Source organism: Lepidochelys kempii, chromosome 1, assembly GCF_965140265.1.
Source record: "Lepidochelys kempii isolate rLepKem1 chromosome 1, rLepKem1.hap2, whole genome shotgun sequence".
NCBI classification, from domain to species: Eukaryota; Metazoa; Chordata; order Testudines; family Cheloniidae; genus Lepidochelys; species Lepidochelys kempii.
In genome coordinates this window covers 257,043,577-257,071,468 of record NC_133256.1, presented here as the reverse complement: position 1 = coordinate 257,071,468, position 27,892 = coordinate 257,043,577, and the positions used below count along the sequence as shown (strand labels likewise).

Here is a 27,892-nt window from a genome sequence, read left to right as displayed (position 1 = left end):
GACGATGGTTCCCCGCCTCCCCAGGCCTGCTTGTGAAGCTAGGTTACAAGGCTCTCGGCTCCCACATTGATGAGAACCATGGAAATGCCGAATGTTAAATAGCAAAGATGGAGGTTGGCCGAGCCATCCAAAAACATCTCAACAGAAGAATCAGCCCCTCCCCTCGACCAGGATCCACCCTCAGCCTCATCAGAAATGTCTAAAATAGACAATCTCCCTAAGGCGGTAGCTTGGCGTATGTAAAATCTTTGGCCTGAATCTCAGTCCGGGTCTATGGGGGGGGGGGGGGGCGTGCACAGTAGACTGTTTTGCTGGGTTGCTGTTGGTGGTGGTTTGGGTTTCCTCCCACTCCACTGCTTTTGCTGAAATCATTGGTATTTTCTTGTTGACATAGTTTCCTATTGGATTGCCAAAGCCGTCATGGCCATGTGGGTTTGCTGGTCCTTGGTAAACTTTCAGGTGGAATGCTTTACTCATGACGATGATATAAACTGATCTTCAACAAAACTCAGGAAAAGATACATTTCCAAAACTCCCCTCTGGGAGAAGGTAAATCCTCCTTTTTCTATATTTTGTTGAACCCTGTTCTACACTGAAGGTAGACTACAGCATTCCTCCATTGGATACATTTTATGGTGCTATGAGTTTTGGTCACTTACCAAAGTAGACCTGTGTTAAGGAAAAGTTAGCACATGTGACTCCCTTTTGGTTTGGGGCTCACCATTGTTTAAATGCCAGCACATCATACACCAGGAGGAGTGATCCTTAGATACTGAATCCCTGTGAAAATCCTCCTCCTTGTCTCCAGCCTGCCTTGATTCCCAGTATCTGGTTTTTGTCAGTCTCTAACTCCTTGTCTCTTGGCCTTGATGTGAGGCCTCCATTCTGATAATAAAAGTTACTGATGCATGGCTTTAGGACCATGCTGTGTAATTAACATACTGGTATAGCACGAGGAATGCACCAAGCAGGGATAGGTGGTAGATAAGACAAGGGTTTGTTTATTGGCTAAGGTTTCTGATGCACGAGGGCAACATGCTTTGCTAAAAAGTATATAACCTTTGTATAATCTGTATTCAGGGTCCCCCCCCCCCCCGGCTAGCAGGGGGGCACCACGCTCGAGCGTAATAAACTTAGTGTCTTTTGGGAACTCTGCAGTTGTGGACTTTGTTTCTGTGCCTCAGCCTAGATTCAAACTGTGTGTGTCCTATCAGGTGTAATTCGTAGCATTGGTGTGCATGTTCTATCAGGTAGAAAAGGAGTACTTGTGGCACCTTAGAGACTAACCAATTTATTAGAGCATAAGCTTTCGTGAGCTACAGCTCACTTCATCAGATGCATATCGTGGAAACTGCAGCAGACTTTATATATACACAGAGAATATGAACCAATAACTCCTCCCACCCCACTGTCCTGCTGGTAATAGCTTATCTAAAGTGATCATCAGGTGGGCCATTTCCAGCACAAATCCAGGTTTTCTCACCCTCCACCCCCCCACACAAATTCACTCTCCTGGTGGTGATAGCCCATCCAAAGTGACAACTCTTTACACAATGTGCATGACAATCAAGTTGGGCTATTTCCTGCACAAATCCAGGTTTTCTCACATCCCCCCCACCCCCATACACACACAAACTCACTCTCCTGCTGGTAATAGCTCATCCAAACTGACCACTCTTCAAGTTTAAATCCAAGTTAAACCAGAACATCTGGCGGGGGGGGGGTAGGAAAAAACAAGAGGAAACAGGCTACCTTGCATAATGACTTAGCCACTCCAAGTCTCTATTTAAGCCTAAATTAATAGTATCCAATTTGCAAATGAATTCCAATTCAGCAGTTTCTCGCTGGAGTCTGGATTTGAAGTTTTTTTGTTTTAAGATAGCGACCTTCATGTCTGCTATTACCAGCAGGAGAGTGAGTTTGTGTGTGTATGTGAGAGGGTGGGGGGGATGTGAGAACCTGGATTTGTGCAGGAAATAGCCCAACTTGATTGTCATGCACATTGTGTAAAGAGTTGTCACTTTGGATGGGCTATCACCAGCAGGAGAGTGAATTTGTGGGGGGGGGGGGGTGGAGGGTGAGAAAACCTGGATTTGTGCTGGAAATGGCCCACCTGATGATCACTTTAGATAAGCTATTACCAGCAGGACAGTGGGGTGGGAGGAGGTATTGGTTCATATTCTCTGTGTATATATAAAGTCTGCTGCAGTTTCCACGATATGCATCTGATGAAGTGAGCTGTAGCTCACGAAAGCTTATGCTCTAATAAATTGGTTAGTCTCTAAGGTGCCACAAGTACTCCTTTTCTTTTTGCGAATACAGACTAACACGGCTGTTACTCTGAAACCAGTTCTATCAGGTGTAATTCGCAGCATTTGTGTACGTGTCCTACAGGGTATAATTCGCAGCAGTTGTATGCATGTCCTACTAGGTGTAATTCGTAACACCTGATCAGGCTAATGAGACCCAGAATATTTGCTTGAGGTTATGTTGAAAGTTAGATGGACATTTAAGCCTAGCTCCTCAAAGGTATTTATGATCCTAAGTGCCACTGAAATTAATGGAAGTTAGTCACCTAAATACTATTGGCAATCTGGGCCTTACTGTCTTATTCTAGGAACATTTTGTGCTCTTAGTCTAATGCAGTGTTTTCCCAAAATGTGCGTTGTACAAAGGACTGTCTGCTGTGGCAGGAGGGTACAGACAGGTCTCTAGAATCTCAACTTTCATTTTAAAAAAAGAGTAAGTCTTGAGCTCAGTGGTTCTCAAACTTTTTTTTTCCCCCCTCCTATGGACCACTTGAAAATTGCTGAGGGTCTCAACGGACCACTTAATATCTCCGAATGTGGTTTGTACTGTTAGCTAACTATTGCAAAGCGCTTTGGATAAATGTGCTGTGTATATATGTGTGTGTGTGTGTGTGTGTGTGTGTATATATATATATATATACACACACACACACACACACACACACACACACACACACATATATACACAAATATATAAAAAAACCTTAATGATAAACTTTGTTTGTTCTACAAATAAAAGCACACCTCATTTTAATATCAGTAGTGTTACCTTTCTAATGTGATGGATGTGCCCGCTCTCCCCTGCCATGGCAGCCCCCAAGCTTGGGCTGGGAAGTGGGGGTCTCTCCCCTGCCACAGAGCTTAGGCTGGGAAGGAGGGCCATCTCTCCCTGGCAACTGCAGCCCTGGAGCTGGGGAAAGTCACCTCCTTCTCTGGCCACCACCGCCCTGCATGTCTCAAATTCCTCCCACCCCCTCTTTTCACCCCACTGCCTCCTCCCACCTACTGCCTATTCCCCCCCGCCCCCCCCCCCAAGGCCACCACCTCACCTTACATGTGTGTCTTCTCCAGGGTCCAGGCACCTAATTAGTGGAGCCATGCCTGCACAACTCCACTAATTTGGTGGGTGGCCCTTCATTCTCTCGTGTGCAGCTGCCCAGGCACGCTCGTGGATCACAGTTTGAGAACCTCTGTTCTAGCTGTTACATTTGCAAAGAAAATCTTCAAAGTGTGATACAAGGGTAACCGGTGCAGAGATGTTTTCAGAGATCCTGAAACAACAGCTTTGAAGTGTGAACTGGTCTATCCATTTCAATGTTGCTAACTTGGATGCAAGTGATTATACTGTTAGTTTCAACATTGATGACTATTTCACTGCAGGGTGAATAAAAATTGATGATTAAAAAAAAATTTTAATCAGATTTTTTTATTTCATTTAAATTATAAAAATGAATATGAAAAATAAACCTGTTTAAAATGAAATCCAAATTTATACAAAACCTATCACAAAACTTTTCAATAAAAAAATATGGTGAATCCATGAGCCTCTACTAAAAAATGTAGCGTTAAAGGCTGCTTTTCTATGTAAAGAAAGATGTTTTCCCCCTGATTTCTAACTTTTGAGGTCAAGCTTTGTAACTATGGCACAGTAGGTCATGTCATGTACTGTATTAAGGACTTGATTCTGTGGGTTACCCAGTGTGACGAAGTGGGACTGTTAATGTTTCCTCTGAATACTGTGGGGTGCCTCAGTTTCCCCTATGCATTTCTTAAGTCTCTAGGTGGTGGGATAAGGGGGTGTAATTGTTGCAGAGCAAAGGGCCAGTGTACATAAATGGCCAACGCTGTCTCCTGGCAACTGATGGTCTGGGCCCTTCCCCCCTGCAAGGTAATAGCTAAAGGGTTGGAGAATAAAGGAATCAGGTGAACTCCTGGCCCAGGAAAGGGACAAAACCCAGAAGGACTTGACTCAGTGGTTTGAGCATTGGCCTGCTACACTCAGGGTTGAGAGTTCAATCCTTGAGGGGGCCATTTAGGGATTGGTCCTGCTTTGAGCAGGGGGTTGGACTAGATAATCTCCTGAGGTCCCTTCCAACCCTGATATTCTATGGTTGTACCCACAAGCTCTGTTTTAGGCTGCGTTCCTGTTGTCCAATAAACCTTCCATTTTACTGTCTGGCTGAGAGTGAATCCCAGGAAGAGGGGTGCAGGGACCGGACTCCCCTACACTCTGTGACACCCAGAGCCTGTGCTACTGAGTGCAAGAAACTGGCAAAGTCATCACAGGCATTGGGACCCAGCAATGGACTCCAGGAGACACTATCATGTATCTCAGTGGTTTCCAAAGTGGGGTCCCCAGACCTTTGTGCTGGGGTCCATCCCTTAAGCCAGGACTGGAACACGCTGGAACAGCTTTCCTGCACTTTTGCTTTATGATGGACACCCATTTTGTTCTCAAAATGACATCCTCCACACAGCATGACCTCACACACCGTGATGAGAGGTCACGCTTATGGGGGTGTTCCCACACTGGTGGGAGTGTTCTCTTAGTACCAGTACTTGCCCATTCAGGACTACACCCTCCCTGTGAGGGTTTAGAAGTACTTTTTCTGCCACATATGTCAAGACTTACAACACTTCTACAAGGTAGGAAAGTAATACCTTCATTTAGGAGGGGAAGAACTACAAATAAAGTGAAGTGTATAGACCCTAGAACAACATGAAGTTTATGTACAGAAAATACAAGGGCTCTAGGACACTTAGATGGCAATGGGGTCCTTGGTGGAAAAAAGTTTGGGAACAGATATATTCATCAGGATCATCCACTGAGCCTCCTGGGTGGTCTCATACTCCTGTTTTATAGCTTCTCCCTGCTTGAGCTTGGTTTGGCTCAGTTCTCAAATTATGAATATTTATGACTCCACCATCGTGGAAATTTACTCTGCAGCTCACGGAAAAAACTGATCTGCCCAGTATCTACCAGCCCTTGCTTCTCAGCACTTCAAGTAAATGGCCTCGCTCTGTCTCCTTGCATGTGTACACAGACGAGAAATTAATGGATTTCTCTTTTTGTATCTTAACTCTCTCCCTCCCTCTAAACAAACAACATACTGCAGTGCAAATGGCAGGTGGGTTACAGGAGCAGAAGTGTTGGATAGTTGTTGTTTTTCCTAGGTGTAGGGGTGGGGAGTTATGGAACAAGGGAGAAGGAGCAGTGTGTGCAACCAGAAAGCAATGCTGGAATCAACGCAGGACACTGTGTGAAGAAGGGATCAGTATTCTTCAAAGGGCAGTCTCTGGTGTTGATTTCAACACTGGGGCTCTGGAAAAAAAAAAAACCTGCCATGGCTGCAGGTCTTAAAGACCCTATCTGGGAATATTTTCAAGAAATTCCTGTACCTCTGGGTAAAAAAGGAACTTGTGCCAACTACTGTAAACCATGCAGCAAAGAGAGACAAAGCCTGGCTGTCAAAATGAAACATGAAAAGTGCTCCTCAGAAGGTAAATGACTTTGAAGAGGATGATGTTGACATGTCTGAACAATCTGGATCAGCTGGTTAGTACATTTATTTTTGCACTATTCTTATGGACTACCTGCCATGTTTTACTGTGCTAATAAATGATAAAATAGTCAACACTGGACTAAAGAGAAATGAAGAAGATATACTGAAACCTCGTTCCATAGCCTTGGACAAACTACCTAAAAATTGCTGCTATATTGCTGGTGCTGTTGAAATTTGGAAAGAACGTCAAGAGACATTGAAGAAAAATACCCAGCAACAAAGTTAAATTGCAGGCAGTAAAGAATCAGATGGATCAAGCATTTACTCTACCTCATTTTCTTGTCATGTTCTCAACCCAAAGTACCAAGGAAGATGTCTAACTGCTGAAAATGCTGCTGCTATGACTAATAATCATGCATCAGTCAACACAACCATAATAAATTTCCGGGCTGGAAGTGAACCATTCAATTAGTACTTGTTTGCTGATATTTTAAAGAAAGTCACACCACTGAACTTGTGGAAGTCACTAGCTAAGCACCTGGAACCTGTGTGGTGAAGTGCTAAACCAGCTTTCAACACCAGTAGCCTCTTCTGCAGGCACAAAGAATATTTTTTACATTTGTAATAAATCATTCAAAGTTGAGAAGTTCAGTTGGGAGTTGAAAAAGCAGGAAAACTTGTCTCTGTCTTCTAATCTATGTATAGAAATGGAAGAGGGAAGGGATAGGATCTATTAGTTTTAAAAGTCTTAAGGACAGCCTAAATAACCTAGTCTTGTCTTGTTTTCAAGAGACTAAGGTTATGTCTACACTGCAGCTTATATTGGCATAATTTATGTCACTCAGGGGTGTGAATAAGCATACCGCCACTCTGAGAGCTGGAGTAGATAAGCTGATGGGAGAACTCTCTCTCGTGTCTTAGAGCAGCTACTTTAGAGAGCTTACAGTGATGCAGCTGCGCTGCTGTAAACTCTAGTGTAGCTGTAGCCTCAGGCGCGAGTAGGAACGTAAGCTCCAGTCAGTCACTTTCACTTAAGGATATTTGAAAATTTTCCCAGGCTGACCTGAAATAATCAGTTTAATTCACAGTCTACAGTTAATACCTCTGTTGCCTTAATAAATCATTTAGTTGATAATGTGAATCTGCTTTGATCAGAGAAGTTTATGTATCCAAAACATACAAGGTTGTTTTATTTAATAAAAATCCATGTTATATACTATTGTGTTTAATTACATTCTAGTTACTCATAATGCAGCTTGACACAAATCATGAGCAAAGAATTATGTATCATTCGCCATTTTCTAGCATACTAAAAATGTACAATTAAGAATCTGAAAATATTAAGCTATAAAATTGCTTAAATAAATGTATATAGTGTACGCTCCTAAATAGCAAAAAGATGTACTAACTCTAGTGTAAAGGCTCTATTTAGTTGTAAATCAATGTTTTGATGGTTATAGCAACCAATGAGAATGCACCTTTCTTTAGAAAATAATTGAAGTACAAATGGAAAAGTTGATTAAAATCCATTATTTAAGTCAAGATTTTCCACTTCTTGATTGAAATCACATTTCTCCCTGTTCAGCAAAGCATGTAAGAAAGTAGTAGTATCAAAGCTGTACATTAGCCTTTTCCAAAACATGTGTACGGACTGGGAGAACAAAAGATTAGCTGCAGCGGCACAGAAAGTGTCTAAATTAAGATGTGGGCTTTTTAACAATAGGTGTCAGGATTGCAGAGTGGAGGAGGGTTTTCTGTTTCCTGAAGGAGGGGCAGGTTTTAGAAGTTTGGGAAGTACTGGTCTAATAAGTGAAACAAGTTCAGCTACACAACACAAGTCTTCCCTATGTCTGTCTTAGCTACGCCAGTTAGTTGAAGGAATGATGTCCCTGTATTATATACAGACTAGAGTTGCCAGCCATCGCAAATTTTGCAGGACTGCCATTGTCAAATTTTAGGGCAATGTCCCTTGTCCCTGACTGATCTTGGTGGGATGCTAAAATATCCCTTGTGCAGGAGAAGTTACTTCTATCACTTCCTACTCCTTTAAAATATAAGGAAATTAATATCAGGTACATCATGTTTCTGCATGCAGTAAAATATACTTCCAAGTAGGTCATGTGGCAAGGCACCCTGTCTGCCTTGCCAGGCTTAGCGCTCCCTCCTCTGGCAGGGACAGGGCCTGGGGTAAGTCAGCCCCCACTCTGGAGCATGTCTGTCTTCCCTTTTCGGGGTTTCTTTCTCAGAGCCTTCCCGGTAGGCTTTGGGGCAGGTCTGAGAAGTGTTCCTCTGCCAAACAAAGGGGAAAAAGTCTATAAAGCACCAAAACAAAAAGGGAATACCTTTCCCTGGCCCTCTCCCTGAGGCAGGTATTATTCTGTCACTGGTCCCAGTGTATCAGTCCTTCCCCTAAACAGCTACTGGGTTTTGGGTGTCTCCCCTATGGGGGGAAGGGTGCAGTCTCATACTGGAGAAGCCTATCTCCCTTCTGTCTCTAGCCTTGCAGCAGTTTGTTTCCCTGCCCCCAGCAATTTTAACAGGTTTCAGGCAGCTCTTAATTGGACTCAGGTGTCCCTAACTGACCTGAAGTAACTCCTTCCTAGCTTGTAGGAAAAAGGGCCGTTAGCATTCTAGGGCTAACACCTGTTTCCCAGACCCTGCTGCAGCTGTCTGGTCTGACTGTGTCACAGTCAGTGACAGATTAATCTGGGCGGATTTGGCCAGTTGGCCATATTCTGCCCTGTTCTCTCACACAGTACAGGTAACACTGAAGAGTTTAACCTCAATACAACTGGAGAGCATGCAAGCATGGCTGCTGAGAGCTCAAGGAAGCAGGCTCCCACCTCTAACCTCCTTGCTGCTCCTCATTGGAATAAGGGAAGAGGTGGTGCTTGAGCCCATCCTTAAGCTGGTTCCACCCTTGCCCTTCTCCTTCCACTAAAGAGTGACTATGGCAGAACTGGGACTGGCCTCTTTCTGCTCAACACAAGCACTTGGTGGTCAGGTTTCCCAGCTGCACTCCATTATGAAAACATGCTATATAGCATTGAGTAGGGTTAAAAACGATCGGGTTTTACATGTGGGTATGTGTACTGTTTCTTTAAATCTATAACAAGCAAGAAGGGGCTAAGGAAGGCTCTAGACAGAAGCTGGACAGTGAAGAACAGAGGCAGAGTAGCTGTAGGGATAATGCTGCTTTCCTTATTTCTAATGCACTTTCCTGTTCAGTGTTAGAAGAAAGTGATTCAGGTTATATTTTTAGCACTGTCACAGGACAGTCTATTGAAATTAAATAATATGCTTTAGAAATTAAATGGGTTTCGGTGGAAATTACTTTGAAAACCTGCTGTATCATTCCATTGATTGGGGTTCAGTCTTTATTAAGTTGTAGAAGATATTTGTATGAGGGATCGCTGGAAGCTCAAGAAAATGGAAAAGTGACCTAACATTTTTCATGTTGCTGTCCCAGAAGAAGACGGTAGCAGGGATTGTTAGCATGTGCAGAGAGCAGTGGATGTTGGAATCAGAATTCAAATAATGGATAACTCGGTGTGATGGTATTGGCATGTCTAGGAGTATTTTTGTTGGTTGGGAGTGGAGAGCTTTTCTAATTAACCCACCCCCCTCCCCCGTGAAATCAGATAAACATAAGCAGTCAACTGCCATTAAATAAAAACAAAAGAAAATATTGCTAACTACATCTCTATTGAAGATTCCACAAAAGAGGACAAAATAGCAGCAGCTCAAGCTGCATATTTCCACCATTTAGTGTTTTGCTACCACAGTTATTTATCAATGGACTGCACTTTCACCAAAGCATCTGTGGAATCCAAAATCAATAAGGAAATTCACTGGGGGTACACAATGTGTGAGAACATTGTGGCAAATGATTTTCAATACTTCTGATGTGGTCTTTAATAGCTAGAGAGCAACCCATTTTCACTTGCAAGGCATGTCAAATAAAGGTAATTTAAAATGGTTCCCTTTAACAGGGAGGTATTTTCCAAAAGATACAGTGATTGTGAAAAAAATCTGGATTGATAATACAGATGAAAGTGCAGATGCCATCTCTCCACAGAGTCAGTGTAAAACTGGGAGAGACGTCTTTGAAACTGGTTAATACAATGGTGTCTGCTGCTGACAGTGCAGCAGTGACCTATGGAGAGAAATGTGTTGAAAGCCAGTCAGCACAGCTGTATGCAAAATTACTGCAACTTTCATGTGTAGAATGGCAATTGTCAAGTTTTCATACAAGGTTCTTCTCTAGGATGCAGAAGGATTTAACAGTCAGATGTTTCAATGAGTTATCTACCTCTGCAGAGAGGGTTCAGTAATTGAAAGAATTCTTTGATTTTGTAGACTACAGTAGCTTGTTGCATCATATGTCATTTCTTCCAGCCATTGACCAACTTCTGAAGAACTAGAAGACTCTGACACCAAATCTGACTTTGTGACACAAAGCAAAGAAGAAAGAGTCTTTGATCTGAAAATTCCTCTCTGACCAGGAACAAGGACTTGATGATAATTACCTCTCCCTTCCTGAGTGTATAATGTCTTTCTTGCAGTTACTTGAACCTGGTAACCATACTGATCAAAACACTTGAAGGTGTAGCCATTCACACTGCTGCAGTAAATGTGTGACAATAAGTAGAGGTTAAGAATGAGTTTTCTGTCCTGGGTGTAAGAGAAGTGATTTGGTTTCCAAGTTAACCAGAATGAGCAGATGCTCCACACTTCTGACCAGAATCTCCTCTCATCTCAGAAATAACTAGAGTGAAATCCTGATCCTACTAAAATCAATGGGCGTTTTACCATTGACTTAAATGAGTCCAAGATTTCACCCCTAGAATCTAAAGGTGAAATGCTCAACTGATATAAACTGCATAGCTCCATGGATTTCAATGCTCTCCAGCTGAAACTATGGCCCCATGAGAGGAATCTTTTCTACTTGGGAAAGCATTTTCTTATTAAAATCTCACCACTCAAATTCCTTTCAGTTCTTAGGTTAAAATAACTGATCACGTTTAATGAAGTTTAACAATGTACTTGATTTTTTTTTTAACTTGAGAGTAACCCCAGTAGGACCAGTGGGGCTAATTGTGTTGTTGTAGTTATTTATATTAATGTTACAAAGAGAGACCCCATCTGCGACTAGGGTTTTCCTGGCTGGGCACTGTAGAAATACATAAGAAGACACACCACTTAACAACTCCAAAGAGTTTACAGTCAAATAGACAGGAAAATGGGAAACAGAGGGGTAAAATGACATGTGCAAGGTCACACAGCAAGTCATTGGCAGAAACAGGAATAGAATCCAGATCTCCTGAGTCCCAGTCCAGTGCCCGATTCATTGGATCATGCTTTATTTCATGATACCATTAGAACCACGTAGTTCCCAGTCCCCCTCAGAAACACTGAATCACACCTTTCCCAGAGAAGTGGCTGCCTAGTAGTACGTATGATCACACCTGTTACAACACTCAAGAGATCTGGATACTATTACCAGCTTTGTCACTGAATTGCTGTTCAATCTTAGGTCAACGACCAAGCAAGTCACTTCACCTCTCTTTGTCTGTTTCTTTTCACTTCTGTACAATGGGGCAAACAGTACTTCCTTACCTCACCGGGGCATTGGCAGGGTTAATTGAATCATGCTTGTAAAGTGCTTTGAGATACAAGGATAGAAGGAGTTATAGAAATGCAACATTGAATTTTTCTTAAAATAATAGAGCACATAGCTTGCAAGGGTGTAGGATTAGCTTCTAGTAATGCAAACGTGTTTTCTAAAAGCCATTTTCTTTAGTCAATAAGCTCACTGCAGGGAACTTTTTTGGCATCTGAAGGCTAGGGGTAAATTTAGGGCTATAAGGAAGACTGGAGGGGATCTGAATTGCAACCTTTGCAAAAAGAAAAAAGTATGCATTCAAAAAGATGGGTTAGAACTTTTCTTGACACTTCCTGATTTACAGAGAAGTGAACTGGGAAGTTATTACATACACAAGATCCTTGTTGCTTCTTGCTCCATGAAACATAGCCAAATAACAGAGAGAAAAAGGTGACTGACAGGCCACCTCCCCTGGGAGGTTGGTGTTTCATTTCTATGGGAACAGTTCCATCTTGTGGACACTCCTGAGAACTCCCGGTGCCATGAAGACAAACGAGTGTGCATTATCAAAGAAATATGGTTTGCTGATTGTGGGTTTATGACTGTTATTGTATTGCAAGAGGAATAATATCCCTTGCACAATGCATCGGTGAAAATCATTTTGTGTGGCATTACTGGATGTTTAGCGCAGCAGGCCTTATGACTGGCAGGGCACCAAACTGACAGAAGAGGAGATCAGAGCACAAATTCCCTCCCAACCTGGTTTCACTGCTAGAGTAAGGGGTTGGAAAGATAGCAGTGTGGTGTTCCCTCCTCCTCTGTCCTGCTACTAAGAGGGAAGACAAGTAGCAGAATTTGCATGGGATAATGAGTCCCAAAAAGTGACCATTTGTATTGCTCGTGCTTAAGGCTGGGCCTGATTATTAACTGTAGGGACAGAGACTTAAAGTGCAGCTCTGCTCCATTTTTATTGTCTCTCTATAGCTTCCAGATCAAATGGGCTCAGGTTAGGTTACAAATAAAGCGGTTTCCACATGCTCCCAAGCTGTCAGCTCTGCAAACTCACGCTGGGTTCTGAGAGTCAAGCTGGCTTCTTTTCTGCTTGCACTTAATCACCAGTAATAAAGGTTCTGCAAGCAAATCACGTCCTTAGACTAGTTATCCTGATGCCCCCCAAATTTCTCTCTCGCTCTCTCTGCAGTGGACCCATCCCTCTCTGTTGGGTCTCACATTTCTTTTTGCCTTTCCGATACCTCAGTCTTGGATGGATGGCTGTCATAGGGTGACCAGATAGAAAGTGTGAAAAATCGGGACGGGGTGGGGGGGGGGGGTAGTAGACGCCTATATAAGACAAAGCCTCAAATATCAGGACTGTCCCTATCAAATCAGGACATCTGGTCACCCTAGACTGTCAGCTCAAAGTCAGCGTTGCCAAATTTGAGCTCACTTATGCACCTAAATTCTCAACTCTGAGGCTGTATTATCCTCTTGGGGGATTTTCTCTGGGGCTGGAGAGGAGACGGTGAGCATCCTCTCTGGCCTTAACCCACTCATTCCTCCAGCCCAGTCTCTGCATCTCCCCACCAGTGTGCCCCAGATGCATGGAGAAGCCTCTACAGGGTGTAGAGAAGAATCAGCCAGTGACAAGGTGGCATTGACCTTTTCAGTGTAGAATGTGGTGTATAAAGTAGGCTTATGAGTCCATCTCAGAAAGGAGAAAAAAAATACATTTAAACCACCTCTAAAAATGATCTAAACAATCTTTCTTAAACATATACATCTTGTGACTTCAGAGACTGATATCTCAAGACCTTCCAAGGTTAGAAGCAAGTTCTGTGTGTCCCATTTGCAAGCTAGGAATTCCCCCTTTCTAACCATGTGATGCTCCCATTTCTAGCCCTCTGTAGTCACAAGATCAATCAGAATTTAATATTGCTGTCCTCAGCTTCAGACCAGTGTAGTTTTTGGGATGGGGGGAGGGGGAGCAAATTTCACATTTGTCAGGGAAAAGTGAGTATTTTGGTGGCAGTGTGATCTTTTGTTGTTTTAAGTTTCATCTCTCTGAAGCCGCCCAGGGGTTTTGAATGTCAGAAGCTTTTCCAGAGGAGATGGATTAATGGGCAGAGCGCAGGTGAAGTGGACAAGATGCATGATAGATGTATTTTATCTACATGTCTGCAGTTTATCACATGGACAGCAAATCCACATAAGTAGTGTAACTAGGTACAGATATCTACACACTCATCTACTAACAAGGAAGCTATCTAAATGATCATACCAACCCACTGCTGTTTTCCTTCACATCTAGAGCACCTGTCTCTCTCCTGAATGGCAAGGATTTGTGTATTACAAATTGTTCTGTAGGTATTTGGGTTTGTTTTTTTTGGCAGAGGGGAGAAGGAAAAAGTGATGTAGTAGGGACGGGCGTGATGAAGCACTTTAGTACATTGACCCATCATCTTGAGAAACCAGGGGCCCAAATGTAACTGGAGTTACTCAAATCTTGCAGGTGGAAAATCCAGGCCCTGGCTTGAGTTACAAAAGTAATTGTCAACATAGCCACTCCATGTGTGTAGCTCACTAAACCATCGCACTGTATGGCATGGCTCAGGAGAAGCCTCAGAACTGGAGTATCTGCGGACCAAGAAGGAGGTGCATTGGAAGAGCTGTGTGGGAGTCCAGGACTGGGATAGCAGGGAGTGCTGTTGGACAGGGTTGAGTGGCACTGGCAGAGTTGTCTGTCAATCCCAGAACTGGAATAGTGAGGGGTACTGCAGGTCAGGACTCGTGCCCTGGCAGAGCTGGGGGGTGGGGGGAGAAAGCAGGCAGAGTGCTTGCCCTCCCCATGTCTGTTCTAACTTGTCCGATTACTCCAGCCCTTTTTCACCTCCAGACTGTAAAAGACTCTTGTTGAGCGTGGGTCGTAATTCACCGCGACCTCCCCTCCATTTTTATTACAGAGGAAATGTGTCTTTGACAAAAAGCAAATTAAATGGCTTAGTCAAAAAACCCCTCAAATGCCTGGGACCCCTGCACTTGGCCACCCCTGCCCATTTCCCGCCTCTATTTCTGGCTGAGTTTGGCGTTTAAGTGGGTTGACCCCATGACCTGGCTGCCCCGGGGGTCAGTGATGAAAGCGGATGGAAGCTTCACAGTCAGGTCTCTTGTGTGTGAGCCTTTTGTTCAAAGGGCTGGGGTGTGCAGTGCTTGGGGACAGTGCTCAATTGTTCAGGGGCATTGCTCTACCCATCATGCCCTTCTCCTGGTGGCCCCGGCCCCTCTGGCTCGTGCGTGGGAGGGAGGTGGCTTCTCCACTCAGGGTAGGAAGGAAACCAGTCTCTTTTATTTCCATGTCATTTCAGCCCATTTGTCAAGCTGTGGCAGTTTCTAGTACATTTCTAGTGATTTCAGGGGGTGGCCCAGAACCTCATTTTCTGGCATCTCAAGCATCACTTATGCCCGAGATTACATCCTCATTCATCCGGGCTTCAGAATGTGAACCTCTCTCTCCCCGCACCCCAACCACCCAAGACTTCTCAGTGGAGACAAGTCAAAATGGCCGTGCACACCCCAGCATCCTGGCAGGGAAGTCTCATCCCTCCCTTCTCTGCCTCTTTCCAGGTTTCATGAGGCAGAACAAGGGGTCCTTGAGGACAGGATCCAGGTGCATTGCCGGAGCTGTGTAATATGCCGAGCCAAGAATGATCTACACTGGCAGAACTGCATGGGGGTGGGGGAGAACTAAGCCTAGAATAGCCAGTGGTGCTGATGGCCCAGATTGAGAAGCATTGTCAGAGGTGCGGGTGGGGGATAGCAGGGAGTGTTGAGGGCTGGGCTTGGGGTGCCCCAGCAGAGCTGTGGGCTTGGAAAGTCTGTTCTCTGCTTCATTCCAGGCAATGCTTTGAGTCTCTCCTCATTGCTCTCAGTCAATGCCTTCCTGAGCTTTACATCCTCATTACAGATGGAGGGTTTAGCATGAGCCCCCTGCCCCTCTCCTCCTCCATACAGAGGAAGCGGATAAAAAGAGCAAAGGGTCAGGGTTTAATTACCCCATTGTGCACAGAGTTGAGTGATGGACAGAGACTGTCAGTGGGTCACCTATTAGTTGCCTTGTAGGGGGTGGCGGGGAGGAGGCTGCAGTGTAATGAATTCCTTTAATAGGCCGCGACTGCGGAGGCTCAGGGATTTCCTCCCTGATGGGAGTTTCGTTTTTGAGTAATTCTGCACCCCTACACCTCAGTCCTTGAAGAAATGAAGATATCAAAGGCCTGACCAGCTGCGACTTAAAGGGGTGGGGTGCCCCCTGCCAGTTTGGACTCCAATGGGGATACTCTTCATGGACGTGCCAGGCACCAAAGGTAGTTGCTCAGGAGGACCTTGTTTTCTTTCAGCCATTGTTCCCTGCTGAGCTGGGCTCACCTCTGTCCCACAATCCGTAGGACGTTCTCAGGTTTTCATGGGTGGATTCCAGTGCGCAGCCAGTCTCAGCTCTGGGGGACAAAGAAACAGTCCCCAGATGGGCCTTGTGACATGGCGTCATTAGGCACTGACCCCGCAATGTGGGATGAAATGCACAGGCTGTGCTGTGATCGCTCAGTGCGCAGGATGAGCTCTGCTGGGTGGCAGATTCCCAGATGGGAGCTGGCAAAGGTGGCAGGAAGTATTCCCAGATGGGAGCTGGCAAAGGTGGCAGGTGGGGGGAGGGATAGCTCAGTGGTTTGAGCATTGGCCTGCTATACCCAGGGTTGTGAGTTCAATCCTTGAGGGGGCCATTTGGGATCATAGAATCATAGAATATCAGGGTTGGAAGGGACCCCAGAAGGTCATCTAGTCCAACCCCCTGCTCGAAGCAGGACCAATTCCCAGTTAAATCAAATCTGGGGCAAAAATTGGGGATTGGTCCTGCTTTGAGCAGGGGGTTGGACTAGATGACCTCCTGAGGTCCCTTCCAACCCCGGGATTCTATGATTCTAAGTACAGGAGCCAGGGCTTCTTTTGCTGACTCTACCTAGCTCCATTTCCCCATTTTCTTTCTGCAAAAGCAAGGAAGGAGACAGTTGTGCCGGGGGGGGGGGGGGAGGGTTGGGTTGGGCTACACACCACAGTTCTTGACTGTGCCTAATGAAGGCTCAAACAGTTCCCACCAACCAAAGTGAGATTATGTAAATTGGAATGGAATCCAGAACCCCTGCCCCCCACAGGACAATGTGAAGCCCCCTAAGGAAATAATAAGTCCTGGTCTTCATAATGTTCCCAGGCTTCACCAGCCCTGAGGGAATGAGGCAAATTTGTTCTCTTGCCGATTTTAATTACATGTTGTAGTGCTAATGGAGAGAAGGAAATAACAGCCTGCTTTCATCTACCCCTTCTGCTCCTGTCCCTACAGTTCCACATCTACTTCTCCTCACCCCACCCATGCCTCATCCCTATACCCTATCTCCTCCTACCCTTTGTTTCTGTGCCTCCCAGGTCCCAATGCCTTCTTCCCTCCATCCCTAACCACTCAATTCCTTATCTTTGTCCCTGCCCTCAACTCCTCTACATGATGTCATTTCTAACCCTGTGCCACCAGTGCTTCTGCCCCATCTGCCTTGTCTCCGTCTCCCAGTTTCTTCTGGCTTACCCTGTCCCCACAGGCCTTCCATCCCTCCTCCCTCATCTTCTGACCCCCTGTCTCAAACCACATCCACCCCAGTCCTCCCAGCCCCTTCTTCCTGTCTCTCCTTCCCCATTCCATCTCCTTCCAGTCTCTCTGCTTCTGTCCCTCATCACCTCTGCCCTTTCCCTCCCCATCCCTCTCACCTCTAGATGTCTATCCCCTTTGCCCCTTTCCCTGCACACTCATCCCTTCAACCCACATGACGCTCCTTTCCTGTCTCCCTCATCCCATCCCCCCGATGTTGTTTGCATGAGTCAGTTTTGGAATCATGAGATCACTGTTTTCTCTCTCTCTCTCTCCAACAGTGGGAACATCACATTAAGGAGTGTGGAGAAGTGACCGGGGGCCATTGGGGTGACTGTGACACCCCCCTCTCCCCGCCCTCCCTATCCCCTTCCCGTTCCGTATGAAAGGAGGCCTTGTTATCCGAAAGCGGAATAAGAACAGCAAATAAAAAGACGGAACATGTGATCTCATTGGCTTTATTTAGACCCCCCCAACCTCCCCACTTCTTGATTCATCTAAAATTATCTAAATAGGAATCAATAATCCACCTCCTCTGGAAATGAAATGATGGCAGATTATCTTCTGAAAGTGACTTGAACAGTCCTACCTAACGGTCTCCCTGAGGAGCAGAGAGCAGCCTTATAGAGCACAGCCCAGGCACTCCAGCATGAACAGAGGGCCTAATTAGCCTCTCACTGAGTCACCCCTTTGACTTCATGGGAGTCACCCCTGGTTTACACCCGTGTAAGTGAGAGGAGAATTAGACCCAGGGAGAAAATACTCTCCGTGCTTCACCATCCCTAGACAGAGGGATAGCTAAGAAGATTCAATGAGGAACCGGGCAATGGAGATGAAGGGCATAGCTTAGAGCGGAAGGATGGTCTTACAGTTAAGGTACTAGACTGGGACTCAGGAGATCTGGGTTTGCCACAGGCTCCCTGTGTGATCTCAGGCAAATGACTTCATCTTTTTGTGCCTCTCTTCCCCATCCATAAAATGGAGAGAATACTCCTTCATCTATTTAGCTGATATGCTCCTGGCAAGGCCTGCCTCTTGCTTTGTGTTTGTACAGCGTCTAGCACCCTGTGTTGGGTCCTTGAGGCATCCCTGTAATATAGAGAATTCTAGCTCTATCTGGGAGGCCATTCATTCGGACAGTATCAAGGCAGATCAGGGAAGAGGCTTATTATTTATTCATTATTAATTACTTATATAGAGGGGCATGGTGCTTTACAATGAGTGATGTGACATGCAGTTTTTGTACTGATTTAACTACCTGACAGAAGGCACAGAGGAGGGCATGAGATACGGGGGAGTCAGATGAGTGAAGAGAGCAACTGGGGGAGGGAAAGGCAAAAAGAGCAGTGTGGTAGGAAGAAGCAAAGTAGTTTAGGGTAAGAATGAGGAGCTTGACTTTTATATGGGAGACAATAACAGTGAAGGAAAAAAACACATTTCCTGACCGACATAACTATGCCAACAAAATGCAACAGTTATGGCTTGGTCTACACTAGCAACTTATGTTGCTATAACTACGTCGCTATGGGGTGTGGAAAATCCACACCTCTGAGCAATGCAGTGATACCGACCAAACTCCCGGTGTAGACAGTGCTATGTTGACAGTGCTTCTCCCACCAACATAGCTACCGCCTCTTGGGGTGATGGATTACCTACCTGTCGCATCTTCACTGGAGCGCTACAGTGACACAGCTGCATCACTGCAGCCTTTTAAGTGTAGCCAAGCCCTGTGTCAACAGAAGAGTGCTTCTGTCTGCATAGTTAACGTCATTCAGAGAGGTGGGGTTTCTACACCGACGGAAAAACCAGTTCTGTCAGTGTAGCTGTATCTACACTAGGCAGCTTTGCCAGCATAGGCTCTGTAGTGTGGACATACCTTTCGGTGTTATCTTTGTGGGAGGCAGATGGATGTCTGTGGGGAGTGACAAAGACATGGTCACTATATGAGGTGGAGCAATATATATGGAGAGTCACTATGGCACTATCTCCAAGAGAAGGGGAAGGATATAACTAAGGAATGACTGAGATGTTATCACTGTGGAAGATGGAGGAATATCTGTGTGGAATCACTGAGATTGCCATCCGATGTGGAGGGATATATCTTGGGAGTCACTGAGGCATTATCACTGTGGGAGGCAGAGGGATCTCCATGATGAGTTACTGAGGTATTATTGATGTGGGAGGCGGAAGGATAACTTTGGGAAGTCACTGAGGCATTATCCACTTGGGAGGTGGTGCTGTATCTGTAAGAAGCCATGGAAGAGCTAACCCTGAGGCAGGATCAAGAGATATCTGTAGAGATACTAAAGCATAAACTGAGGGTTTCACTGTAGGGACTTCTTGTACACAATAGCTTTGCAACCAGGGATTCAAAGATGCCGATGGGAGTTCTGAGAGAACGAGATGACATTTCAATCCATTTAACAAAGAGTGGCAGCTCCTGTTTCCAAACAGCTGAACAATAAGCATGGAACAAAGCAAGTGACTTTTCTATGCATTCAGTATGTTTTAATAAATGCAAAGTTCCTGTAGAAATCTAAACTCTATGTGGCCACTACTGGACTCTTGCCAGTTCTTAGTCCCTGTCGTTTGATTCTTCTCAGACAGGCACCATGACTATATATATGAAATTCCTGTAAGCATGTTGGACTGACTCAACCTATCACCTACCTTGGTGTGTCTGACTCCCCCACCCGCATCACTGGGAGAAGCCTAGTGGAAGGTGTAGGGCCCTTCTCAGAGCTCCTTAATGCACCAATCAAGTGAGAGCTGGAGAAATATTCTCCATGACTGCGCTATGGTCATTTTTTGCCATTCCTTAGTCACTTGGCAGCCAATGGGGGAAAAGGCGGGAGCAGGGTGGGGGGAGTAAGAGAGACTCAGAAAGGAACAAAAGATTCCTTTGTGGTTTACAGAGAAAAAAGGGAAAGCATCACCAAATGCCCAGAAGCCATGTTTGTAACAAGAGAACTATTATCTCAGCCTCTTGGAAAACAACTTGGAGTGAAAGGCCCTGGCTGAATTAACCCTTCATGGAGGTGACTCACTGCGGGGGCAGGCCAGGCATTGCAGCGGGAGGAGAATTTTATGGAGGGCAGCAGTGCCATTTTTTCAGCCCTTTAAAGACAGGATTAATTATTTCAGAAAGGGAGGTGGGGAGGAGGTTGGGTGGTCTGACCACAGCAAGGTTGAAAATGTGCGATAGCCATTCTCTTTAGGAAGGTTTCCATCTGAAGTCTTCACAAGGTGACTGGAGACATCTTGGCAGTGTGGAGAGTGTCTCAATTTTCCCACCTCGGGATAGGCTTTCTGAGGATGATGGAGTCGTGGTAGGGTGACCAGATGTCCTGTTTTTATAGGGATAGTCCCGTTTTTTGGGACTTTTTCTTATACAGGCACCTATTACCCCCCCACCCTCGTCCCCTTTTTTCACAGTTGCTCTCTGGTCACCCTAAGTCCTGGCCTTCTCAGAGAAAAACAGCTCTGCCAATAAGACAAAAGATGTGGACAAATTGGAGGAAGTTCGAAGAAGAGCAACAAAAATTATTAAAGGTCTGGAAAACATGACCTACGACGAAACATTAAAAAAAATTGCATTTGTTTAGTCTGGAGAAGAGAAGACTGAGAGGGGCCAGGATAACAGTCTTCAAGTACGTAAAAGGTTGTTGTAAGTAGGGTGATAAATTGTGCTTCTTAAGCACTGAGGACAGGACAAGAAGCAATGGGCTTAAACTGCAGCAAGGGAGGTTTAGGTTAGACATTAGGAAAAACTTCCTAATGGTAACACTAGTTAAACACTGGATCAATTTACCTAGGGAGGTTGTGGGATCTCTGTCACTGGAGGTCTTTAAGAACAGGTTAGACAAACACCTGTCAGGGATGATCTATATAATATTTAGTCCTGCCTCAGTGCAGAGGACTGAGTTAGTGCTAGATGACCTATCGAGGTCCCTTCTAATCCTACATTTTTATGATAATCGGTCCCATTCCAATCTCCATTATTCCAGTCCTGAGCTCCCAGACAGTTCTGCTAATGCACCTCAGTTCTGACACACAGCACCTCCTGCTATGCATGTCCTGGACCTCTTGTTAGCTGAGATGACCAATTTCACCAAGTGTTGTGCGTTTGTGATACGCATAAATTGGAACTAGACTGAAAGCCAAAACCACTCATTCCACCAGTGACTCCCTGGTAGGACCAGATCTTCAGAAGTGAGAGGCTAGTGGATTAACCCCACAATACCCCTTTCCAACAAAGCTTCCTCTTTCATTAGGTGTTATTGATCACATGCTGTTCTAGGGGGGAGACCTACAATCCAAAGAGCAAATCAGAGTAAGCTGAAGTCATATTGATATCCCACATGTGGACACTGGGAGACATGGTTGGGGCCACGAGCACAGGATCAGAAAGAACACTCCCAGCCCTGGGGAGTGACAGAGAAAGGACCCTGAGTCATGTGACACTGCTGAGCACTACGCCCTAGGAAAGCAGGGCAAGCCTGACTCCTGGGTGTATGCCCCTTACAGGAAGTGAGACAACCAGATGAGAAATAAAACCTCATTTCCCACATGACAGTGCACAGCAATAGCTTCTTGCCTACCAGAACCTCTATGCCCTGCCAGTCCTAGGAGAGCAACAGGCCAGGCAGGGAACTGCATATAGATCCCACCATGTGACAGTACAGACTGTTCCCCTCCTGGGCATCAGTACCTCAGCAGAGTCGACTGTAGCATTGCAGTGTGTGTCCCTGAAACATGTAGGTCAGGTGGGATGATGAGAGGACGCAGGCTGCGCACTACATTAAGACTGCTTTCGTAAATGAGAGATCACATGGGACTCCTGTGTGTGTATGAGCATGTTATAGCAACTCTTTGAAAACAGCCAAGGAAATCATGTGGAAACATAAATATGCAGGCTCCCTCTCCCTGCCCTAGCCTCTGCCCTACCCATGATCTGCTTTGTCTCTCTTTTTTTCCGTGACTCTAACCACAGAGGCTGAAATGGCATTCTGCTCTTACTAACTTAGTACCGGGCCTTGGGGTGTTTTTGTTGGCACATCTCAGCTGGCATCAGCCCTACCTGTGCCACTCTGACCACCTGGGCTGCATCGTTTCCCTCTCCACTCCCACCTTGAAAACCTCGTTGAAGCCCTGAAGATCTCCCTTCCTACACTTTTACATTATGCCTTCTGGCTGCTGTCCCTAGGAGGATGAGGCAGAATTTCCCTTTCAGAACCTGTCAACACCTGCAGCCACAAAGAGGACACTGTTCAATGACTTTCTGGAATCCATGATGCTCTGGTGAGTCAGAGAGTGATGTCAGGTGCTCCTGTCCACTGTACCCCACCTTGGATGCTGAATTTGGTAAATCTTTGTTTGATGGGGATTGCCTCTATGACCCTTGCAGAGATTAGCCTTCTCTTGGCACTGCTTGTTTACACCTACCTGTTTACACCTGACTGAGTCATTTACAAGGCCACTAAATTCCACTCTTTGCGCCACCAGTCTTCTGGGATCCAGGTTAGGAAACAAAGAAATGTCGTGGCCCAGTGCATCTCCAGCAGCCCAAAGACCCCCTCATCAAACCTATTCACAGTGGCAGATTAAGGCAGGATCCTCAGATCACTAAAATCCAGGTCCCGTGTACTAGGACAAGCCCACAATGGTGCTCCCTACATGTACAGGGGTCACCCAGAAGACTGACTTTAAGCCCTGTCTCCACTGAGGGACCGCTAGGAAATGGGACCCCAGGGTCACAAAGTTATTAGATGCCTCCAACCAGGCAACCCTGCTGAGTTCAGAGGTGTTGGAATTGGAAACTACACACAAAGCATTGGACTCTAGGGATCCACAACCAGCATCGACAACTCACTCATGGATCTGTTTGTGTCAATGACAGAGTACATTGACACTTGGCTTCCTCTACTAGAAATTAGGTACAGTCAGATGGGAGAGGGGAGAAGAAGAAGCCACTGAGACCAGGTGGGTAAAAGAAGATGAAGAACAGAAGGAACTCTGGAGATGAGAGAAAGATCTGAAACACACATGGGAGCTGCTGAACTTTATTTCCTATTCCCAGTCACATGACTTGGGTCACGGTTACACAGGTTACATGACAGAGGACCAAGTTACTATCCCACTCACCTCTCCAGCAAGAGGAGAGCAGTATTCAACTGCCACCTTATAACAGACAGAACAGGGTGGAGGGATCCCCCTGGAGCCGGAGGGCTAGAAAGGAGTTTGACGGGGCAGGAATTGGGATAAGTCATGACTCTGAGATTCTGGTAGATCAAAGTCTCATATAGACATAATTCAGTGCTGGCTGCCCAGATACAGCCATCCAGTGAGCGAGGAGGAAAAGTGGGAACTGAACCCAGATGAACCTTCTGGGTTGCAATCCAGCGACAGTTTCCCTAAAAGATCCCCCTGATTCAGACGCTCCCCCCTCAGTCTCTCAGTGAGGCCATATGCTCTATAAAACCAGAGGCAGCTAAGTGATTACCTCCCATTTATTAACTATGTTCAAAATAAGCTCTCTTCCAAATACATATATAATGTAAAGGGTTAATGTCTACAGCACGAGACATGAGACTAGGCTAGAGTCGTTAGGGGAGGAATTGATGAGATGCCTTACACTGTGACAGTACCAACTGGGGAGGATTGGCGGGCTTTGTGGGTCTGTACCACAACTGATTGGGGAGAGATAGATGGGCTTTGTGCTAAAGGCTATCAGAGAGGGATTGACAGTTCCTTTGCGCTGTACCAAGATAATAGGAGGGAAACGGGAAAGCTCTGTGATGCTGTGCCAGAACCAATCAAGGACAACATGGCGGAAATAATTAAATAATTTTAAATAAAACACCAAGTTGTGCAGATTGCCAGCCTATGTAGACCCCTGGTTTTATTGCTGTTACCTTTGTTGTCCTCCCCCATTTATTCCATTTGTTTCTTGCACTCACTGCTTGCAACTCCTCTTAAATTAATTTGTAAACTTTCTGGAGCAAGGGCTACATTTCCTGTGTGTTTGGATGGTGCCCAGCACAATGTGGCCCCGCTCCTGATTTGAGTCTATGAGCTCTTCTGCAAACCATAAAGAAATAATAGTCCCAATGTATCAGAGAGGATTACAGATGGAGTGGTGGGTACTGTATCAGCACAGTAACCAGAAGGGTTTGGAGGATCCATATTGATGTGTTTGAACATATCAGGGAGAGAGGAAAGCCTCTAGATCTCTTATGTTGTAACGGTCGTGCTGATCCAGTCCTGCAGGACAGATCCTGGTTCTGATGGTAGTGGTTACTTTAATAAATAAACATACATTAAAGCATCTCAGAGTTTGAACCTGTCTTGGCGTTAGTCCTTCAACCAGGGCAATCACCACAGTTCATACTTTTATTGGATTAGACTTTTGAGTTGGACTTGGTTGGATAGGATGGGGTTGGAATGCATTGATTGGATAGGATGGGGTTGGAATGCATTACACTAGGTAGGATCAATGACCTGCGTTGGAATTCTTTAGGCACAGTTGCTATGGACTGGATTAGACGGGGTTTGATCCAGTTAACTCGGGTATATTTTAACTTCAATGGGCTTTGGATGAGGCCCTTAGAATGAATCAGAACAGCTTGCATTGGGCACAGTTTGGTCAGGGTGGATTAAACTGGGTTGGACTGGTCCAGCTTGGATTGAATTGAAATTGGCTTAGGTTGGATTGAGTGCATGTAGGTTGGACTGGAATGGGCTGGAATGGATCACAGTTGGATTGGGGACAATGAGGTTGAACTGGATTGTGCTGGCTTGGCTGTATCTGGGGTAAAGTGAGACTCATTTGGCTTATATCAAACCAGCCCAGTTGGGTCAGAGTGCATTTGTCAGAAGCTGCTCTCTAGGGATATGAAGTTCTGAAATGAACCTCAAAAATATTGATAATAGGTTTGGATCTAGAATTTGGTCCTTCAGATCCCAACTAATCCAAACTTTCTCCCTTTCCCAGCCTGTGGGCTGAGCCAATCGTGAGGCACTCAAACCAGAACCTGTTCTTCCTCTGCATGTGCCAATCTGCTGGATCAACTCCTATCACCACTCAGCATCCTAACATGAAGAAGAAAAATTCGCCTTCCCTGCAGACTAACAAGGTAGGGGGTTGGGTGACCGCCTACCTGCATTTTAAGGAAGTAAAGGACAACGCTGAAAAATATAGGACAAAGCTGATTTTTAATGGTCAGTACCTCACCATGACTCACTGGTGATACAAAATCATACACAGCATAATATCGTCCATTTGCATGCCTATATATGATCCTTTGCATGATTGTTGTTGACAGACATGAGGCAAACTGCATCTAACATTAACCTGGTACAGGATGTGGGACATTAGACACTAGTAAGGGATATGCCTTCAAATAAAGGATCTCTCTTAAAATAAGGGATTTCACTTTAAAATAAAGGTTTATGCGGTCACCCTACGCGGGGAGATGATGCTATCACACTCCTTCCTTCCCCACCTGCTCTGTTTGGCTTTCCAAACAAAAAGAAATACACAACAGCGGGTAGGGGATGGCATGGTCTTTGGTGGGACTGGTAAAAGCAGTGCCCCGTCTCCTTACAAAGCTAGCAGAGACTGGAGCAGGAGAGCGGAGGATAGCACAGGCTGTACAGCTGCAGGGCTGCTCACAACAGGGCAGAGCGCTTGGAGAATGTGCTCTTTGTTCCCTGCCTTTAAAGGGTAAGAGAAACACTTATGCATGGCAAATTAGCCCAAAAATGTATTTCTCTAAAACACCCGATTGTCTGGCCAGCTCTGCAGCTGCAGGGAAGTTCCAGAGAGAGAAGAGGGGGAAGGAGGGAGATTTTGCTTGGGGGGGGCGGGGGGAGAGAGTGGATTGTGTGAAAGAAGGAAATGTTCATGTGTCCATTCAAACTGAAAGTGAACAGATGATGAACAGGGGGAGTGGGTGATAGGTCCCCTGTCTTTGGGCCTGTGGGGTGACCAAATAATCATAAATGCAGGGTGGCCCCTGTGGGGAGAGATGATGGGGAGCACAAACCAAACTTAATACGGAGATATTCTTCCTGAAGACCTAGAAGGAATGTAGTTCAATAGCAGACTGTTGCCTCCTCTGCTTGGAGTCCTGCACCTGCAATGGGTCAATCCAGTTGTACCACTTTCAAGCTGAGTTTCTCAAGTGCGTGCTGCCCACCAGCAATGAAATCCTTGAGCTAATTCTCTTTGGTCTTCTAGCCACTGTGTGTAACAAGCATGGGGACCGGGTCTTTATGAGGGGTGACTCCCCTCAAAACTTCCTCAAGTTAAACAGCTTTAGGGGTTAATCCGCATTAGTCATGCGTTCTCTTGATGCTGATGCGGTCTCTGGTTAAGAACTCTGAGGTCTGCACTGTCTCCAGGAAAGAGCTTCAAGGCCAGTGCTGTCTTTGATTTAAAATGTCCAGGATGGTGTGATCAGTGACTAGGAATTCTCAGGCAGTCTCTGGTTAAGAATTTACAGCCTGGTGCCAATAGTGATTTAAGGACTGCCGGATCAATGCTGGCAACAAAGTGAACTTCCCTTAGATTTAGAGAGCAAAACCTAGTGATAGGAGTGGGACACTTGAAAGTTGTCAAAGTTGTGTCAGTGCCATAGGCTCTGGAAAAATTCAGACACAGCATGGCTCGACAAAGCATTCCCCAGGGAGGACCTACCAATGATTACTCACCGTAGCTGCTAGGACCTGTTGAGTTTGGTGCTCCCAGGGTGGTTCATTGGTGAATTCCTGAGCACTAGAAGGAACCTTCTGTTGATTTTCTCTTTTGTGTGTAACAGGAACTTGTGGCAGGACAAACACTTTGAAAAGCAGAGGAAACATCACCACAGAGACAGAGAAAACTTGGCCAAACAGAGAGGTTAAATATCTCTCCATCAGAAAGTTCCTGGAGTCTTCTTCAACCCTGCTTCTGCTCCAAAAGACTATAGTAGGAAAGGCTAGAGTTGAACCCATCCCAAATAATTTTGCGAGCCAAGGGACTGAGAGAGGGTCTTTCACATTTTATCTGGGCAGAGAAAGGTGTTCCGCCTTCATGTGCATATTGAGCATTAATTTTCCTCTTTGGTTATTGATTGATTTGTAATAAGGGATTTTCATTGGTTCCAGCTTATCCATCCAACACCTCCCTTTGCTGCTCCACCCATCCAAATCCCACTCCGTTTCAAGGTTGCTGTTAAATTCCCCACAAAACTAGACACTTCCTTGGAAAACACCATAACTCCGCAGAATCAGAACTCTGAAATCCCCCATTAACCTTCTGTCACTGAGTTGGAGGGGGGTAAGGGCAATTTCCCTTGGATGTCTATATGAGAAGGCAGCATAGGGGTAGGAGACATGAGTTGTTCACTCTCTGCCCATCCTAACCTCCCTCATGTCTGTGAGGTCAAGCTGATGACAGAGGGCCAGCTGAACACACAGGAGTCACTGCAGGAGGAAGCCAGTGTCATATTCAGGTGGAGTCTCCTAATGGGGAGAAGCAGAACAGACAAGTACTGTGACAAAAGCAGCCAGTATGGGGTGGGAGAGGTGGGTCATGGGGCTGACCTGAATGTTCCAATCCGAGAATCGAGGGAGCGTGCCTCAGGTTACAGAGCTAATCACTACTGGACTCTTCCATTGTCACCATTTGGATCATCTCGTTGTTCCCACCTGGACTATTCATTGTTCCATGTTAAGGTTACACTGGGGAGGAGAATCTGTTTAATTTTAATCAAGTAAGCAACATTTATTAAATATTACTTATTTCATA

General features: G+C 45.5%; 1 long non-coding RNA gene across 1 annotated transcript; it reads left to right on the top strand.

Moving 5' to 3' along the window:
* Positions 1-316: 316 nt before the first annotated feature.
* On the top strand, positions 317-27,892 carry LOC140903977 (uncharacterized). The gene is made up of 3 exons (XR_012156400.1): positions 317-549; positions 25,094-25,235; positions 26,922-27,892. It is a non-coding gene; the product is annotated as an uncharacterized lncRNA (long non-coding RNA).